The sequence below is a fragment of the Oryctolagus cuniculus genome, chromosome 7 (assembly GCF_051225735.1).
Source record: "Oryctolagus cuniculus isolate XC-2025 breed Fujian yellow rabbit chromosome 7, ASM5122573v1, whole genome shotgun sequence".
Taxonomy (NCBI): Eukaryota; Metazoa; Chordata; class Mammalia; order Lagomorpha; family Leporidae; genus Oryctolagus; species Oryctolagus cuniculus.
In genome coordinates, this window is record NC_142873.1 from 126,755,365 (window position 1) to 126,775,975 (window position 20,611).

The following is a 20,611-nucleotide window of genomic DNA, read 5'->3' on the forward strand; positions in this document are numbered from 1 at the left end:
TAAAACATGTATGATACCCAAAGTGATTCACAGATTCAGTGCAATCCCTATCAAAATTCCAGTGACAATTTTCATAGAACTAGAAAAAAACACTCCTATAATTTGTATGAAGCCATAAAGATTACAAATAGCCAAAGCAATCTTGAGCAAAAAGATTAAAACAGGAGTCATTATACTACATGATCAAATGATATATATTTAAAATATATTGCAAAACCATAGTAATTAAAACAAGATGGTCTAATGTTCAACAAGTAAAAAGTAGTAGAAAAACATTATTCCATAGGACATAAGAATGGCTATAATGATTATAACATGATGTCAATTTCATTCTTGTGTATTGTGTTTTTTGTAATCTATATTAACTACTACATATAAGAGAAAACATCTATTGCCTTTGTTGTCACTGGGGTATTTCACTAAGCATAATGGTCATGGTCTCAGGTTGCATCCGTTTTGTTGTAAAAGATGGAATTACATTCTTTTTTCCAGACTGAGTAGTATCCCATTGTGTATGGTTGCCATATTTTTATTTCATAATGCTTCTGATTCTTCAATTTTGTCTTTGATGTCATGTCTTATTCATATACTACTATCCTTTTTCAATATAATATCATCATTTATATGAAAAAAAAAAAAACAAGATGGTCTTGGCATAAAAGCAGATACATAAACCACTGGAAAAGAATAGAGACTAGAAGTAAAGCCACACATCTACAGTTAACTGTTTTGACAAAGATGCCAGGAGTATCCCGGCTGCTCCACTTCCCATCCAGCTCTCTGCTATGGCCTGGGAAAGCAATAGAAGATGGCCCAAGTCCTTGGGTCCCTGAATCCACGTGGAAGACCCAGAGGAATCTCCTGGCTCCCAGCTTCGGATCAGTCCAGCTCCAGCTGTTGTGGCCAATTGGGGAGTGAACCATCAGATGGAAGACCTCTCTCTCTGTGTTTCTCCTGCTCTCTCTGTGTAACTTTGACTTTCAAATAAATAAATAAATCTTTAAAAAAAAAAAAAAGATGCTAAGAACACACATTGGAAAAAGATAGGTTTTTTTTTTAATAAATAGCATTGGGAAAATTGTATATCCACACACAAGAGTATGAAACTAGACCCTGGTCTCTCACTATATACAAAACTCAACTCAAAATGGATTAAATACCTAAATGTGAGACCAGAAACTGAAACTATTTTTTTTTTAGGGCTCTGAAAAGAGCCTTTGGGCCGAGGATGGAAAGCGGAGACGAGGGCGCGCTGCCTAAGCCCGCTCGCCGCTGATGCGGCGGGCCAGCTGGATGTCCTTGGGCATGATGGTGACGCGCTTGGCATGGATGGCACACAGGTTCGGGTCCTTGAACAAGCCCACCAGGTAGGCCTCGCTCGCCTCCTGCAGCGCCATGACGGCCGAGCTTGGAAGCGCAGGGCCGTCTTCAAGTCCTGCGCGATCTCGCGCACCAGCCGCTGGAACGGCAGCTTGCGGATTAGCAGCTCGGTCGACTTCTGGTAGCGCCAGATCTCGCGCAGCACCACGGTGCCCGGCCGGTAGCGGTGCCGCTTCTTGACACCGCCCGTGGCCGGCGCGCTCTTGCGGGCCGCCTTGGTGGCCAGCTGCCTGCGCGGCACCTTGCCGCCCGTCGACTTGCGCGCCGCCTGCATCGTGCGGGCCATGCTCCCCTACCTGCGATCTCACTCCCCGGCGCGCCGGCACCATCTCCGAAACTGAAACTATTAAAAGAAAACACAGGGAAAACATTTCAAGACATTGGAACAGGCAAGGATATTCTAGATCAGACTTCAAAGCACAAGAAATAAAACCAAAACCGTGTGCTCTACTCCACATAAGAGTAGGACTGAGAAGCCTGTAACAGGTGTTTTTGTGAATAAGAGTTGGGGTGCCGGATGCATCCCTTAGAAAAAATGAAAAAATGTTCTACGTCACTATCATCAGGGAAATGCAAATCAAAACCACAACCCGATATCTCCCTCCAGTTTTGGCTGTTACCAAAAAGACTGAACAGGGCCCAGCGCTGTGGCATAGAAGTTAATCTGCCGCCTCCAGCACCAGCATCCCATAAGGGTGCCAATTTGATTGTCTGCTGCTCCACTTACAATCCAGCTCCCTGCTAATGCACCTGGGAAAGCAGCAGTAGATGGCCCAAGTGCTTCAGGCTCTGCACCCACACAGAGACCTGAAGGAAGATCCAGGCTCCTGGCTTTAGCCCAGCCCAGCTCCAGCCATTGTGGCCATTTGGGGAGTGAACCAGTGGATGGAAGATTTCTCTCTCTCTCTCCCTCTCTCTCTCTCTCTCTCTCCTTTCTCTGTAACTCTGCCTTTCAAATAAAATAAATAAATCTTAAAAAAAAAAAAAAGCTAACAAAAGCTGGCAAGGATGTGGAGAAAAGGGAAGCTTTGCACACTGTTGGTGGGTATGTAAATCAGCACAGCCATTATGGGAAACAGCATGTTCCTCAAAAAACTGAAGATGGAACTACCTGTGATCCAGCAGTCCCACTCCCCACTGCTGGGTACATGTCCAGGGGAAATGACATCCGCCTAGGAGAGAACCATCTGCTCCTGCATGATTATTGCAGCACTGTTCACAATAGCCAAGAACTGGGAAAAACTCTTCACCTAGGAATTAACAAAGAAAATGTGGGGACCAGCGTTGTGGTACAGTGGGTTAAGCTGCCACCTGTGATGCTGGCATCTCATACGAGTGCCTGTTCCAGTCCCAATTGCTCCACTTCTGATCCAGCTCCTTGTTAATGCACCTGAGAAAGTAGTGGAAGATGCTCCAAGTACCTGGGCCCTTGCACCCATATGGGACACTCCACTTAGATGCAGTTTCAGGCTCCTGGCTTCAGCCTGGCCCAGCCCCAGCCATTGCAGCCATTTGGAGAGTGATCAGCAGATAGATTCTCTCTCTCTCTCTCTCTCTCTCTCTCTCTCTCTCTCTCTCTCTCTCCCTCTCTCTCTCCCCCTTCTCTGTAAGTCTTCCTTCCAAATAAATAGATAAATCTTTTTAAAAAGATAATGTTTTATATATATATATATACATACACACAATGGAATATCACAAAGCCATAAAAAAGGATGAAATCCTGACATTTGCAGCAATATGGATAAGATTAGAGTCATCATGTTAAGTGAAATAAGCCAAATGTTACATGTCCAAAAAATGGAAAAGGATTCTTTAAGGTCTCTGCAGATGGCTAAGACAAAACAGACCCTACGTACACATGACCTGAGGCAAATTGACCTTAAGGAGGAAGTCAGCAGCTCTGTCCAGCCACTGCTCAGACAAGTTTCAATATATGTTTCTCTTGCAAGCTCTTCGGACTTTTTAGGGGCAGTTTGTTCTCGATGTCTATCATACATAGCAAAGGTGAGGCTTAAAAGGAGGAAAGGGGCTTGCCAGGGTCACACAGCGCATCAGTCGGCAGCTGGCATAGAACCCAGATGTCCCTATCCTGGGGCAAGAACACAACCCGCAAACCGGAATGCGGTTTGAGTCCCCTCCCGGAGCTGCACCCTCACTTGTAGCTGCCTAATTGTCTGTGCTCTAATCCTATTATTCTGTATGCCCTGAGCCCTGGGTAAAAACCAACTCCTGGAGCCCAGGAGCACTGCCCACCCCACTCCCCTGCTTCCTTGGCCAAAGACAGCCTCCCCAGGGAGTGATTCAGCCACCCCGCCAAGCAGGTCTGGACCAGGGACCGAGCCTACAATCCAAAGCTTGGGCTGGAGTCCCCTTCAGGACTCTAGAGAAACACAGATCAGAAATATCCACAGCAGCCCAGAGAGAGCCTTGGTCAGCCCAGGAGCCGGGATATGCTTTGAGCAGGGCAGCACTAGGGTCGGGATGTGAGGACGGATACAAGGCAGCCGGATGGAAAGGGGCGTGCGAAGGGTGTTCCCCGTGAAGGGAACAGCAAGGGCCGAGGCCGGGAGGTGGGAGAGGGAAGAGGGCATTCAGAAGGCTGCAGGTTTGGGGTGCCCATGGAGAAGGTGCAGTCAGCAGAGCAGAGGGAGAACAGGTGCAGAGCTGAGAGAGGCCAGAAATTCTTCCCGTACAAGGAAGAGGGTGGCACTGGGCACTCAGGTGGGGAGAATGGAATGAACAAACACAAGGGAGGGAGCCAACAGGGAGCTATTTGAAGCACAGCACTGCCCTGCCTAGAGCCTTCCCATGGCTCCCACCTCTTACAAAGCCAAACCCTCTGCTTCCCAGGCCTGCCACAAGCTGACTCCTGCAGGCCACCCAAGCTCCCCCACCCCATGCACCCTGCAGTTTCTCCTCATCAGCTACTCATCGCCCAGGAAAATTCCACCTAGAGTGCTCTCTCCAGCCAAAACATCACCTCCTCCAGGGAGCTCTCTGTGGACCATCCTTAGAGTCAGTCTCTCCTTTGCCTGCCTCAGGGTCCCCAGCGCTGGCTTCCATCAAGGCTCTGGCTATGCATTTTATAATTATAGAATAAAGAGGCAGGTGTTTGGTGCCAGGGTAAGATGCCCCTTGGAGCACTCACATCCCATATCAGAGTGACTGGGCTTGAGCCCTGGCTCCCTCTGGATTGCAGCTTCCTGCTAATGTGCACCCCAGTGGGCAGCAGGTGATGGCTCAAGTTTTTGGACCCTTGCCACTCACATAAGCCTGGCCCAGCCCTAGCTGTTGTAAGTGTTTGGGGAATAAACCTCCAGATAGGAGACATCGCCCCCTCTTCTCTCTTTCCCTGTATTTGTGTGTGTGTGTGTGTGTCTGTCTGTTTCTGTCTCAAATGAAATAAATAAATTTTTAAATTATGTAACAAGCAAGGGGAAATTACTATGTGTAACAGTCATCTGCAGTCTGGACCAATTGGCCTGGGAAAAAGTGGAATTGTTCTTAGGGACAACATGTTCTTTTGCCTAGAGAGAGACAAGAAGTGATAAATTCCAAAATGAAACAATCTGGCTACAAGTTAGAGGAGATGTGAGCGCAGCCAGGACTCCTGCTATCTCTGTGTGTTCCTCCCACCCTTCCTGCCCGATTCCCACACCAGAAGCTAGGCCTGCAGTGCTTTCCAGTCCAAGTTCAGTTCTTGATTAGAGGCTTCAAAAGGCAAGACTCGAGTGCAAAAACCCAGGCTTTTGAGCTCCAAATGCCCAAGCCTTGCAGGACTGACAGAATAAATTCTGTAGCACCAGTAAATGGACAGAGAAACCCATGTCCCCCAGCTGAGGCCAGAAGTGCACCTGAGGGGGGCAGCAGAGGAAAGAGAGAGAAAAGTTGGAGGTGAGAAAAAGAGATGAAGACAGATGATGAGTCTGTGAGAAAGGTCCTTCTGTTACCTCTGCGGGAGACTTGGAGGGTGAAAAAGGACACATGTATATCCAATCAAATTTAAGATAGCAGCAAAGCCCACATTGGCTCCGGGACGGTGGCGTGGCGGGGAGCGAAGGAGCGCTCTTCGCACCCAAGTGGCATTCAGGGCTAGCTGGGAGGGAGTCGGGCCTCGAGGGGGCTTGCGCTGGAAGTGGGGGATGACATAGCAGTCGCCTCCGTGAACTAAGATGAGACAGAACCACTCACAGTCCAGGGCTTGCCTGCAAGAGCAGACGCCACGAGCCCCCATCTCACCAGGGTTATGGCGGCTCCTAGAACTTGACACAGGCCTGAGTGCAAGGGGCTGGATGTTCAAGTCCCCCACGTGCATCAGGGTGACGCACCTAGGAACACCGAGGGAGGGGCTCCCTGTGACAGGGACTAGTGTCGTAGTAGCAGAAGTCCCGGAGTGCCTCACCCCCCACACACACACGGGAGTGCACAGCTAAAAGATGTGTGCTCACCTGACCCCAAGTCTGCCAGTGCCTTGCTCTTGGGCTGCCTACCTCCAGAACCATGAGAAGGGCATTACGGTGGTTTAGAAGCCACGTGGTCTGTGGCATTTTGTTATAGCAGCTCCAACAGGCTGAGACACGTGATGAGAAGGCAGAAGGCCCTGAAGTCCCTGGGATTTGTTTCTGCCACCTAGAGGGAAGGTGCTGGGGAAAGGAAAGTTTAAATGCGGACCAGTAGCTTCTCATTTCTTGCAGCTCTGAGTTTCTGGACTAGGAACCTAATTATTGGATGGCTCCTTACATGGAACCATGAATCAGTGGCTGGGGACTGATAAAGAGGGGGTCCACGCCGATGACAGGAAGGTGTGGCTGAACAGCGAGTGGAACCGGCAGGAAATGTGAGGGGGATGGAGCGCCCGTTTCACCCGAGAGAGTCTCGGCTCAGATCTGCCTTCTCGTTTGTCCTGGTCTTTGCCGCAAACCCCCGTGTGGCCCCATGACCATGCACTGCACACTGTCTTCCATTAGTGATGCTTTGTGAGGATGGGGGGGGCGGGGAGTGGTGTGTACGCAACCAAGCAGCAAAGCAAAGGACAGCACCCCAGGACCTCAGCTGCCACTGCTGGCTGAAACGCCTCCACGCGGCTTCTCTGTGTGCCAGGGCTTCCTCACAGCATGGCGGCTGCATTCCAAAAGCAAGCATGCAAAAGCAGAGAACCGACAGGTGCTCTCCCTCTCAGCAGTTAGGCAGCGTCATTTCTGCTTCATTCTGTCCCTGAAAAGCAAATCACTGAGATGGGCCCTCCTGCGAGGAGGGGGGAGTCAGACTCCAGCCCTCAGTAGGAACTTGCCGGCGATGCTTTAAAACCGCCGGCACACCGGGTTCTAGTCCCGGTCGGGGAGCTGGATTCTGTCCCGGTTGCCCCTCTTCCAGGCCAGCTCTCTGCTGTGGCCAGGGAGTGCAGTGGAGGATGGCCCAAGTCCTTGGGCCCTGCACCCGCATGGGAGACCAGGAGAAGTACTTGACTCCTGCCATCGGATCAGCGCGGTGCGCCGGCAACAGCACGCTGGCCGCAGCGGCCATTGGAGGGTGAACCAATTGCAAAGGAAGACCTTTCTCTCTGTCTCTCTCACTGTCCACTCTGCCTGTCAAAAAAAATTTTTTTTAAATAAAATAAAATAAAATAAAAGCCACCTCAGGAGCCAGCACCGCGGCTGAACAGGCTAATCCTCCGCCTAGCGGCACCAGCACACCGGGTTCTAGTCCCGGTCGGGGCGCCGGATTCTGTCCCGGTTGCCCCTCTTCCAGGCCAGCTCTCTGCTGTGGCCCGGGAGTGCAGTGGAGAATGGCCCAGGTGCTTGGGCCCTGCACCCGCATGGGAGACCAGGAGAAGCACCTGGCTCCTGCCATCGAATCAGCGTGGTGTGCCAGTGTCAGTGCACTGGCTGCGGTGGCCATTGGAGGGTGCACCAACGGCAAAGGAAGATCTTTCTCCTCACTGTCCCACTCTGCCTGTAAAAAAAAAAAAAAAAAAAAAAAAAAGAAAGAAAGAAAGAAAGAAACGCCTCAAAGAGAGACCACCAGGAGAAAGGGAAGGCCCTGAAAATACGGACTGTGGGGTGGTGCTGCTTTTCCTACCATGCAAAGAAACGGGGCCCAGATGATTCCATTGCAGTAGCAAAGGGCAGAGTGACCCCAGAGGCTGGAGGACGTTGGAGAACCCCAGGCAGGCTGCTGTTGGCCTGGGTGGCACCCCCCCCCCCATCGACAGGGAGATCTGCGTTGGTGAATGAAGGACCCAGAGCAACTGGAACCTTCAGGGTTTCACTTTCCATAGGGAGCATGGGTTTGCCTTTCAGCTAACAAATGTGGAGGATCAAGAGAACATGAAAGAGGGGCATCCCATGTGGGTGCCAGTTCTAGTCCTGGCTGCTCCTCTTCTGATCCAGCTCTCTGCTATGGCCTGGGAAAGCAGTAGAAGATGGCCCAAGTCCTTGGGCCCCTGCACCCACGTGGGTGACCGGCAAGAAGCTCCTGGCTCCTGGTTCCTGGCTTTAGATCAGCACGGCTCCGGCCGTTGCGGCCATTTGGAGAGTGAATCACCAGAGGAATAGACCTTTCTCTCTGTCTGTCCCTCTCACTGTCTGTAACTCTCCCTCTCAAATAAACAAAGTCTTTGAGAGAGAGAGAGAGAGAGAGAGAGAGAGAGAGAACAAAGCCTAGCGATTTGCAGACTTGGGGATGAGCTTGTGGCATTGACTTCGGGACGACCAGAGCTCTAACAGACAGCCAGAGGTGCCTGATGGTTCCTCCAAGGATTAAAACTTACAGTCAAAATCAGCACAGACAGATTAAAAAGACGAATCCCTCCGCAACATGGCTATTGCCTAAAGATAAAACAAGCAAACCATACAGATTGCAAACGTGTGTGAGTGGGAGTGAACAAGACAAGGACAGAACACATGAATCAGGTTTTGGTAAAAGAAGAAGAAAAAGCCCTGGGGTGTGGCAGTTCCAGTGAAGAGTCTCCCTCTGGGAGATCCCCAGGCTCCCAACAAGAATCATCCATCCCCTTTCATCAGGGCTGGCCGGGGCACCGAGAAGATGGGAGCCCTGGGACATAAACCTATTACTCGCCTGTCTCCAGCCTCCCCCTCCCTCTCCCCCTTTCTTGATAAACCACAGCAACAGGAGTTGAACGCAGCAGGAGGTTGGAAGCTACACGGGACTTTATAGAGGCTTCTGGATGGACTTTGCAGAGGGAAGTGGGTAGGGGAGAAGAGAGGAGGAATGTGTCTCAAAGCTTATGCCAAGAGGTAGCATTCAAAGGCGAGCTCTCCCCCAGGCTGTGGGGGAGGTGGGGGGGGGGGGCGGTCAGGGCAGCCAAGTGTCTTCAGCAGGACACCGCAGGGAGGTCAGTGAAGGGAGTAGTTTGTCCCAGCCCGGGTGGCAAGGGAGGAGAGCAGCTGCTAGAGCTGAGACCAGAACGAGAACTAAGTGTTCCTAGCAGAGGACATTGTGTAGAGGCTGGGACGGCAGCTAATTGTTGGATAGAGTGGGCCACTGGACGTAGACGGAGCAGGGAAGGGACAGGAGAACAAGCCACGCCCAGATGGTGAAATCACTTACCTTTATTTTAAAATTATAAATCATTCTAATGTTAAGATTTCGAGAGCCTTTGCCATATATTTAGATAAGAATTCTAAATATAGGCTCGAATAAAGCAGGCAACATGGTAAGGTTTAAAATTTATTTGGGGGCACCAGCGCTGTAGCATAGTGGGTAAAGCCACCACCTGCCAGTGTCAGCATTCCATAAGGGCCCCGGGTCAAGTCCCAGCTGCTCCACTTCCAATCCAGCTCTCTGCTATGGCCTGGGAAAACAGTGGAAGATGGTCCAAGTCCTTCAGCTCCTGTACCCACATGGGAGACCCAGAAGAAGCTCCTGGCTCCTGGCTTCAGATCGGCACAGCTGCAGCCATTGCGGCCAACTGGGGAATGAACCAGCGGATGGAAAACCTTTCCATCTGCCTCTCTTTCTCTCTCTGTGTAACTCTTTCAAATAAATAAATAAATCTTTTTAGGGCCGACACTATGGCGCAACCTGGCCTGAAGTGCTGGCATCCCATACAGACGCCAGTTGGAGACCCGGCTGCTCCACTTCCAATCCAGCTCTCTGCTATGGCCTAGGAAAGCAGCAGCAGATGGCCCAGTTCCTTAGGCCCCTGCACCTGTGTGGGAGACCCAGAAGAAGCTCCTGGCTCCTAGCTTTAGATCAGCACAGCTCCAGTGGTTAGGGCCAACTGGAGAGTGAATCAGCGGATGGAAGACCTCTCTCTCTCTCTCCCTCGCCTCTCTCTGTGTAACTCTGACTTTCAAATAAATAATTCTTTTTTAAAAAAAATGAATCTTTTTTAAAAAATTATTTGGGGAAGTGAGAGAAATACACAGAAAGCTGAGGGCTTTATTTTAGGGAGAAAGGGGTTCAGAAAGGTGAACTGGGGAGTCCACACCAGGCAGAGAGCAGGCCAGGAGCCATGTGAGAGAAATCCACAGGCTGGAGCCACACAGAGAAAAACGTGTGGTTAGGAGTAGCCATAGGTAGCTCAGCCCACGAGCAGAAAAAGCAGGAGTGAGCCCTGGGCGCTTCATGTCTTTTCTACATGTCCAAAAGGGGAGTGGTTATGCAGTCTGATTAACACGTGGGCATATACAGGTGGGATCAGGGCGGGGTGGGGCATGGTTATCCAGACCATGAATTAATTAAAGTTATTAAATTTATTGATTTAATCCTATCTGCCAGTCTATATCAATAGTACCTGCCTTTCAGGCCAGGCTGGGGAATTAGTTTTTACCTTGGAGGCCATGAGGGACACTGGAAAGTTTCCTAGGAAATGGGGCATTGCCAATGAGGTCCACTCTGGCTGTTATGCAGAGGTTAATGGGGAGGTCGGGCAGGGAGGGGAGAAGGGATGGGAGGGTGGGAACCCTGAGGAGGGCTGGAGAGAGAGGACAGAGGCTTCTTCCAGGGCAGTGGCCAGTAACGAGCACCTGGGGGCAGGGTGAGCAGCAGCAAGGCCAGGATGACCCATAAGAGCAGAGGCCAGTGGTCAGGGCCCAGCCCAGGCTGGGGTCCCAGACTCTAACTCCAAGCACCTGGCTCCTGCCCCAGCCTCAGATGGCAAGGAAATATCCGAGGCAGCTTTGGGGGTGGGGGGATGCATCACGGAGACGGTAGGTAGGCCGAGCAGAGCGGGGAGGTGGGAAGCGGGCAGCAGAATGATTCCACCCTCAAGGTAGGGACCAGCACTCAGCCTGGAGCAGCGTGAACGTGAAGAAACTGAGCAGTTGGGAGGAGTAGGGTGGTTGGGAGGGAGGAGGACCCTTCCTTTACTCCAAAACACAAGTTCATTCAACAGACATTTCTCCCGGGCCCGTTAAGAGAGAGGCACCAAACCAAGCCTTTGAACCCAGCAGACCTGGTTCAAATCCCAGGCAATCCATATACCCTCTGAGGCCTAGTGCATGTGACTTAATCTCTGAGCCAGCATTCCCATCTAGAAAATGGAAACAGTCATCCCTGCCAACCAGGTTATTGGGGGGCTTAGAAATAATGCATACGCTAGGAACTCGAGCACACAGTAGGTGTTCAGGAAATGGCAGTCATCCTCGTTTACCTAGAACTGCTGAGGTTCTGATCATGTCAGGGAAGGAGCAATGACAGAAGTTTCTGTGACTTGGTGCTTCCCTCTGCTGGCCAGAAGGGACAGACTCGGCTGCGGAGAGAATCCCAGGATGCCAAGACCAGACACAGCTTCCTGCCCTCCTGCTCAGACTAGGAATCCCACATCCTGCAGGGGAAGGACACCAACCTTGGCATGGATTTTTCCAGGGGCTGCAGATAAGTTGCAGCACATAGATTCCCCAGCTACATCTGATCACATGTGACCAGAGCAGTAGGTATGAACTTGGAGACATCACTTCTCTGAGCCTCAGTTTCTTCGGCTATAAGACGGGGAGATCATGACTCAAAGAGTTGCTATGAATCCTCAAATGAATTTGTATCTTTGGGACCGTCTAGAAAAATCTGAGCTACCCCACACATATTAGTGGTCAACCACTTTCTGATGGTCCTTCCCCCTCCATTCTGGGTGCTGGAGACCTCAGGAAGATCTAAGAAGCTGGCCCTGCCCTTGAAGAGCTCTGAGCCGGTGCAGAGACCATCACACTTCAGACAAGTGATGAGGGGGTCAGAGAAGGACTTGTGTGCTGTTCCACCAGCCTCTTCCAAGGCCCCCAGTTTTGTAATCCTCAAAGAGCAGAGCAAAGCCCACATCCATGATGATCTGCAGGTCTCCAGTCATTGCTTCTCTTGGCATAATCCTTCCCTCTGCTCCTCAAGCCCATCTCTCATGAAGCAGTGATCAGGAGAGCATGGAAGGAGGTGGCCAGAGCCAACTGGCTGACAGCACAGCTGCCTCTCAATGCAAACCACCTTGAGTAAGGCTCTCGAGATGCACATCCTTTATAATACCCTCTCTCCTCGGTCAACTTCTTATATTAATCTACTTGAAAAAGAGAGGGAGAGAGAGAGTCAGAGACAGGGAAGAGAGAGAGAGAGAGCTCTCCCATACACAAGTTCACTCCCCAAATGCCTGCCAATAGCTAGGGCTGGACCAGGCCAATGCCAGGAGCCAAGAACTCCATCCAGTCTCCCACGGTGATGGCAGGGGTCCAAGCACTTAGGTCATTGTCTGCTGCTTCCCAGGATGCATTAGCAGGGAGCTGGGAGCTGGGTCAGAAGCAGAGGTGCCAGGGCTCAGACTGGCACTCCAATATTGGATGCTGGCATCCTGAGCACTGGCTTACCCTGCTGCACCATGGCGTCTTCTCACGGGATAGCATGGGTCAACCCCTAATGGGCTTCACAGTCATTGATTGCACTTCCAAAGTTGTGTTTTGACTTCACTACACTAAACTTGTTAGCTCATCCCAGGAGGGTTTCCACCAGGGGGATCATGCTAGCCCCCCAGACTTACAGAAATTCCTGAAGACATCAATGTGGGCAAGGAATCACAGGGATAAGAGAGGTTCAGACAGACAGATAGGGACAGACTGGTGGGAAAACAGAAGTACACTTGGCCCTTCCTTAGAATTTCGGATCAGGGGAAAAATACTTATGTTTGACAAGTAAAACTATATAAATAAGAAAATGCTGGTTTCTTGCAAATGTTGATAACTTTTTCCATGAAAAGGGGGCTCCACAATCAATTAATTAGACTGGGAAAACTCTGGATGGAAAAAATTTTTTGATTTTTGCTACAAGATGTCACAGAGCCTTCATTATACAATGCCATGAGGAATCTTCAAACAGGATGTAGGGGCTGGGGCAATACAGGCAGTGCTTGCCAAGTTTATTTGACTAAGGAACTGCTTATTCAAGGCATTCTTATTTACATCTTATGGCTCTCAATGGATTTCATGAAATGAAATTCTGATATCTGTTGTGGTTTCCTTTGTGCCTTGGCTTTCAGGAAGCTCAAGGCTAACCATAAGGCTCGCTTGCAATTGCAGGAAGTATGTAGTTTAGATCTGAGATGTAACGATACAGCCATTACTCTGCAGCAGTGTAGGACAGATGTCGCTATAAATAGGGGCACATTTCCTTCTGCTCCTAACTACCTTTGGCTCCAGACCAGGCTCACTAACATGAGCCCTAAATCTTGGATCTGGCTAAGTTCAGGTGCCAAGGGCTGGCCTTGGGGACTGCCCCTTATAAATTCCCAGGCTGAGGCCTCAGGGCCATTAGGCTACCAAGCCTGTAGCTGGATTAGTCAGCAATCATATGATGTCTGAGGAATTAGAGCTGCCTGGCCACTCCTTGGACAAGGGAAAGTCTTGGCCTACCTCTCCAATTGCCTGAATTGGTAGGAGCTGCCCCAGGAGAGCAGCCCCTGTGACAGTCCTGCTAGACTTTGAACCTCCAGCATAGTCTTGTTCCCCAAAACAGCTGAAGGGGTCCCAGAATGTAAAATGGGCCTCCCCATGTCAGCAGGGACACCACTAGATTCTCCTGAGGCAACCAGAACCAGTAGCTTCAGGGAAAGGGGGACCCCAAGGAATCTTCCTAAACCCCCTAGAGACTGAAGGAGGCACCCTATCCTTCCTCCTTCCCATTCACTCAGTAATTCCCTGGGAAAGCCATAAAGAATGGGGATTAAGAGAAAAGTGTTAGGAGTTACATCCAAGTTCAAACTCAAGGTCAGCCTCCTTCTAACCATGTGACCTTTGTTAAGTCCCTTAACTTCTCTGAGTCTCAGCTTGGTCATTTAAAAAAAAGAGATAATCACATCATCTAATGGTATTGGTAGGAGGACTAAATGAAGTTATTTATGTAAAATACATGGCACAGTGTGCAATAAATGATTACTATCACTCCCAAACACTCACTGTAGGTTCAAGACTTATTGAGCATCATGGATCTGAAGACCAATTATTCTACATCCTCAAAGAATCCTCAGGTTAGTAGATAGACAAGTGATCAGGCAATAATAATCCAGTACCATCAGAACTATGCTTAAGGGTCACATAGGGACTTAGAGAACACAAAGGAGAAATCTTAGCCCAAGTAGGTGAAAAAGACTTTCAGGCAGAAGTGATTGGAAAGGAAGAAATAAAACTATAATTTTGTGCACCTAATATGATTGCATAAAATGAAACAAAACAAAACAAAATCCATGGGCAAATTGTTAGAATTATTTGGAGAGTATGGCAAGGCAATTAGATGGAAGATCATGACCCAAAAGTCATTATGTTTCTATATATCAACAACAAAATATTTTCACAGACAACAATATTTAAAAGATGTCACCTAGGGGCAGGCATTTGGCACAGCAGTTAAGATGTTGCTTGGAATTCCTGCATCCCCTGTCAAGTGTTTGGGTTTGAGTCCTGGCTGCACTCTTCATTCCAGTTTCCTGCTAATGTGTACCCTGGGAAACAGTAGTGATAGCGCAAGTCGGTGGGTCCCTACCACCCATAGGGGAGACCTAGATTTAGTTAGTGGTTCCAAGCTTTGGCCTGGCCTAATTCTGGCTGTTGCAGGCATTTGGAGATTAAACGTGTGCTCGCTCTCTCTCTCTCTCTCTCTCTCCCTCCTTTTCTCCCTCCCTCCCTCCCTCTCTTTCTCTCTTTCAAATAATGTTTTAAAATATGTCACCTTTAATAGCAACAAAATTACAGTGCTCCTTCACTTAAAATGGGTTTGTGTCCTGAGAAACTCACTGGAAGTCAAATGCATTTAATACACCTAATCTTTCAAAGGCCACAACTTAGCAACACTGCACACTGGAGAGTATCAGTTGTTCTACCCCTGATAGTATGGCAGACTGTGTGCCAGGCTCACCACTCCTGCCTGTGGGGAGCAACTCGGACTAGACTGTTACTGGAATTAAGACTTATTCTATGCATCTGCTCTCCCACAATATGGCGCTGAGGAGGGAGTAACAACTTCTACGCAGCTGCCTCTCGCCAACTTGAGTGATGACCTGCAGGAGCTGATCCTGCTCCTGATTGGAGGAGAGCAGCATACTCGGCGTGTGGGTAGCAGAGTTGGGATTGGTGGAAGAGGACTATAAAGGAGGAGAGAGACAACATGCACCAAGAACATCTATCTGAAGGAACACCTGTGCAGCCCCCGAGAGAGCTGGCCGGCGGTGTGCCGCTCCCCCGTGGAAGTGGGGAAAGTGGCAGGGGGAACCGCCCTTCCACGGAGGTGGAAGGGACGGTAGCCAACCCGGGAAGAACCAGCAGCAAACCCGGGAAGGGCCGAGCAGGCAAAAGAACAGCGCAGGGTCCTGTGTCGTTCCTCCGCGAAGAGGGGGAGCGACATAATGGTGCCGTGACTCGGATATGAAGCCTAGGCAGCGTTTAGTGTCGTTCCTCCATGAAGAGGGGGAGCGACACCTGCCCAACATCACTGGAGAAGATCATAGGGCATGTGATTAACCCAAGGAGAGATCAAACTTCAAAATTTAATGAACAATTTCTACTGAATTCTTATTGCTTTTGCTGCATGGTAAAGTCAAAAATCCCAAGTTGAAGTTGGGAGCCATCTGTATATATAGACATAAATGCAATACAAGATTGTATAAGACCTATGTTCAAATAATTATAACAACTCTTTAATCAAGCCACCAATCTACTATCAATTATGTGCACTTAGAATTGATACACAGGGCTGGCGCCAAAGCCACCACCTGCAGTACCAGAATCCCATTTGAGCACCAGTTCAACACCCGGCTGCTCCACTTCTGATCCAGCTCTCTGCTATGGCCTGGAAAAGCAGTAGAAGATGGCCCAAGTCCTTGGGCCCCTGCACCGTGTGGGAGACCTAGAAGTTCCTGGCTCCTGGTTTTGGATCAGCTCAGCTTCAGCCATTGTGACCATTAGGGGAGTGAATCAGTGGATGGAAGACTTCTTCCCCCCCCCCCCTTTCTGCCTCTGCTTCTCTGTAGCTCTGCCTTTCAAATAAATAAATATTTTTAAATGGCAGTATAATGGTATAAACTGGCCAATGTGGATTAGAATAGACAACCTCAAAACAGAAGATCTATTACAGAATACAACAGAAAGAAAAGAAATGAAATTAGATCCCTATATTTTCACAAAAAAAACTCAATCAAGATGGAATAAGGACCAAAATTAAAAATAAAACTTCAAAGCTTTTAGTTTAAGAAGTGTGTTAATATTAAGAGAAAGCTCTTGAGTACTCAAGATGGATGAATGGAGAAAAGATGTAGTGATTTTGAACATGGAAAAATAACAGAAGAAAAGAGAGGAAGTGGGGTCAGTGTCGTGGCGTAGTGGGTAAAGCTGTGGCCTGCAATGCTGGTATCCCATGTTGGAGCCGGTTCTAGTCCAGTTGCTCCGCTTCCAATACAGCTCCCTGCTAATGCTCCTAGGAAAGCAACAGAAAATGGCCCAAGTGCTTGGGCTCCTACACAACACAGGAGACTCAGAAGACACTCTGGGCTCCTGGCTTTGGCCTGGCCCATCCCCTACCATTGTGGCCTTTTGGGGAGTGAGCCAGTAAATGGAATCTCTCTCTCTCTCTCTCTCTCTCTTCTCTTCTCTTCCCCCCCTTCCTCTCTCCCTCCCTCCCTTCCTGTCTGTCTGTAAATCTTTCGAATAAAGTAAATAAATCTTTAAAAAGAAAAAGAAACTATGATATATATACACGATGGAATAGTACTCAGCCAGAAAAACAGAATGAAATCCTGTCTTTTGCAACAAAATGGATGCAAATGGAGACCTATAATGATATAATCTTAGTGAAATAAGCCAGTCCCAAAAAGGCAAATACTATATTTTTCCCTTGTTTGTGGTAACTAATATACAAAATATATATGTACAATATATAACTAATATACTAATATAACTAATATACAAAATAAACAAAAATATATGTATGCGGGCCAGCGCCACGGCTCACTAGGTTAATCCTCCGCCTGCGGCGCCGGCACCCCAGGTTCTAGTCCCGGTTGGGGCGCCGGATTCTGTCCCGGTTGCCCCTCTTCCAGGTCAGCTCTCTGCTGTGGCCAGGGAGTGCAGGGGAGGATGGCCCAAGTGCTTGGGCCCTGCACCCCATGGGAGACCAGGAGAAGCACCTGGCTCCTGCCATCGGATCAGCGCAGTGCGCCAGTCACAGCAAGCCGGCCGCGGCAGCCATTGGAGGGTGAACCAATGGCAAAGGAATACCTTTCTCTCTGTCTCTCTCTCTCTCTCACTGTCCACTCTGCCTGTAAAAATATATATATATATGTATGTATGCAAAATTGACTTTTTGAGATTTGATTATTGTTTACAGTCTTTGTCTATACTCTTGGGAAACAGTGTTTTTTCTATTTATTACTTGTTGGATTCTTTATTTTGTGGAGGGTTCAGCTTGTTATTATAAAGAAAATTGAAAGCATGTAAAAATTAAGAGAAAAATAATGAGAGGGTGGGAGTGAGGGATGGATGGTACAGTGGGAAGTATCATTATGCTTTTAAAGCTGCACATATGGGCCGGTGCTGTGGCTCACTAGGCTAATCCTCTGCCTTGTGGCGCCGGCACACCAGGTTCTAGTCCCGGTCGGGGCACCAGATTCTGTCCTGGTTGCCCCTCTTCCAGGCCAGCTCTCTGCTGTGGCCAGGGAGTGCAGTGGAGGATGGCCCAAGTCCTTGGGCCTGCCCCCCATGGGAGACCAGGAGAAGCACCTGGCTCCTGGCTTCAGATCAGCGCGGTGCGCTGGCCGCAGCGCGCTGGCCGCGGTGGCCATTGGAGGGTGAACCAACGGCAAAGGAAGACCTTTCTCTCTGTCTCTCTCTCTCACTGTCCACTCTGCCTGTCAAAAAAATAAATAAATAAATAAATTTTTAAAAGCTGCACATATGGGCGGGAGCGTGAAGGAGGCTGCGAATTCCGTTTCAAGGAATCTCTCAGCGCTTGGAGCAGACACCATGAGCAAAGCTCACCCTCCCGAGCTGAAAAAGTTTATGGACAAGAAGTTGTCATTGAAATTAAATGGTGGCAGACATGTCCAGGGAATCCTACGGGGATTTGATCCCTTTATTAACCTCGTGATAGATGAATGTGTGGAGATGGCAAATAGTGGACAACAGAACAATATTGGAATGGTGGTAATACGAGGAAATAGTATCATCATGTTAGAAGCCTTGGAACAAGTATGACTGTTCAAAACCCATGTTCCCTCTCCAAAGGACCTGTTTTACTATGATGTAAAAGTTGGGTCATGTACATTTTCATATTAAATTTTTTGTTAAATAAACTTTTGTGAGTCAAAAAAAAGCTGCACATATGAAAATTGTTTCCTTTTATAATAAAAATTTTAAAGAGTATATTAATAACTTTGTAACATTGACCTAGTAAACAATTTCTTAAACAATTTACATGAAAAGGAGTTAATCATAAACAATTAACAAATTAATATATATTTAAAATAACTACTTTTGTTGATAAAATCAAACTGGGGGAAAATAGTTACAAAAGAGAAACAACAAATAGTTTATATCTAGAATCTGTAAAAAAAAGTCTCAAATCAATCAAAGAAGGAAAAATAAACAAAAATCATGGTTAAACACTTCACAGAAAATGAAACCATTGGCTTAACCTCATCTTATGAATACAGAAGATTTTGGGAAATAAAAATAAAGATTTGGGAAATAAAGATTTGGGGCAAGTGTTTAGGATACTGGTTAAGCTGCCACTTGGGATGCCCTCGTCCCATTTCAGAGTGCCTGGGTTTGAGTCCCACTCCACTCAGGCAGCTTCCTGCCAATGCTGGGCTTGTTTGTTTTGTGCCAGTCCTGGGATCTGAAATGGGAACACAGGTGTGCCTTCTAGAGGTGGACACAGAGACTTACACATCAGCACCATGGACAGAAGCCCAAGTCATTCTCTTCACAAGGTTCAGGCCACAATGAAAAGGCCCAGGAAGGGGTGGGTGGTCCTCGACAAATCTCCAGCAACCTTGACCCTCCAGGCTGGAAAAAGGACATCCCATATCAGGAGACCATTGGTCCTGTTCCAATCTGCTTACTCTTGCCCCTTTGCTTGTCTTCCTGCCCATAGGTTCACCTCCATCTCATCCCCTCAAAGCTAACAAAGCAATCCTTCTGAGTTGTGAAGCTGACCATGACATTGTCTTTTTAGAAAGACTTCAGTGATGCTCTTAGTATGACATTCACTCATGGCTCCCCAAGCCCTTATTGTTAACACCGTCAGTAGACTCTGTTCCTATACACCTTTGTTCATAGCAATGCTTTCCCTCCTACTTGTCTGATAATTTCTCCCATCTCCACCCAGCGGGGGGTTGGAGGTCCTCAGAGTTCAGTTCTTGTGACTCTTGCCCTTCTACTCATCCCATTACTAATCTAATCAAGTCTCATGGCTTTAAATCTAGACCTTGCCCTGAACTTTAGATTCATATCCCTCACTACTTTATAGATCCATGTGGATGTCCAACAGACATCTAAAACTGAACAAATATACAACAAAACACTTGATATGCCCCTTACAAAATGACGTCTGCTGTCTTCCTCATCTAATAATTCACAACTCTGTGTTCCAGTTGTCCAGAGCTTGATGTCTCCATTTTTCCTTTTTCTTTCTTTCTCTTTCTTTCTTTATTTATCCATTTCTTCATCCTTTTCTCCTTCCTTCCTTCATTTATTTCTTTCCTTCTTTCATACCCCATAACCATTTCATCAGCAAATTCAATCAGCTCCACTCTCATAAACAACCAGTTTGCACCTCCTGCACCTTAAACCAAATCACTGTCACCTGTGATTATTACAGTAGCCTCTAAATTGATTTCCCTGCATCTGCCCTTGCTCACCTTCACTCTATGCAAACATGGCAACCAGAGTGATCCTGTTAAAACATCAAGAGGGATAATAGATTCCTCTTATCAAAGCTGTAATAGTGGGGCTGGCATTTAGCCTAGCAGTTAAGGTGTCCATATCCCATATCAGAATGCTTGGATTTGATTCCAGGTTCTTGCTCCTGATTCCAGCTTCCTGCCAGTGCAGACCCTGGGAGGCAGCAGATGGTGGCTCAAGCAGTCGGGTCCCTGCCATCCACTTGGAAGACCTGAACTGATTTCCCAGCTCCTCCCCAAGCCCAGCTGTTGAGGACATTTGTGCAGTGAATCATCTGCATCTCTATGTCTTTCTCTATCTCTATCTCACTGTGAAACAAATAAATACATACAGTTTCCTGACTCGTTTGGGGTAAGACAGCCTCCGCAGCAGTTATCTGGCCTCTATTATCTGCCAGACATCATCTCCTGCTGCTCTCTGCATTTGGCCACAGCCTCACTGGGATCTCACTAACAAACTTTCTCCCACCTCGGGTCGTTTGCACTTTCTCTTTTCCCTGCTTGAATTATTTTCTCACGAGATTTCCACATGGTCTGATCCTACACTTTGTTCACATCTTGGTTACTGTCACATTCTATTAAATCTTGGACTCAAATAGTGAGGAACTTCCAGCTTCACCCTTATTTTTTTTTTTTTTTTTTTTGACAGGCAGAGTGGACAGTGAGAGAGAGAGATAGAGAGAAAGGTCTTCCTTTGCCGTTGGTTCACCCTCCAATGGCCGCCGCGGCCGGCGCACTGCGGCCGGCGCACCGCACTGATCCGATGGCAGGAGCCAGGAGCCAGGTGCTTTTCCTGGTCTCCCATGCGGGTGCAGGGCCCAAGCACCTGGGCCATCCTCCACTGCACTC

The 20,611-nt window shown here is 48.3% G+C and overlaps 2 pseudogenes across 1 annotated transcript; one reads left to right on the forward strand and one right to left on the reverse strand.

Moving 5' to 3' along the window:
* Nucleotides 1-1,033: 1,033 nt before the first annotated feature.
* On the reverse strand, nt 1,034-1,716 carry LOC127493462 (histone H3, embryonic-like; annotated as a pseudogene).
* A 16,015-nt stretch (nt 1,717-17,731) lies between these two features.
* LOC100341791 (small nuclear ribonucleoprotein G pseudogene) lies at nt 17,732-18,171 on the forward strand (annotated as a pseudogene). The gene has a single exon (XR_016237371.1). The product of XR_016237371.1 is annotated as a small nuclear ribonucleoprotein G pseudogene (transcript).
* The last annotated feature ends 2,440 nt before the right edge of the window (nt 18,172-20,611 follow it).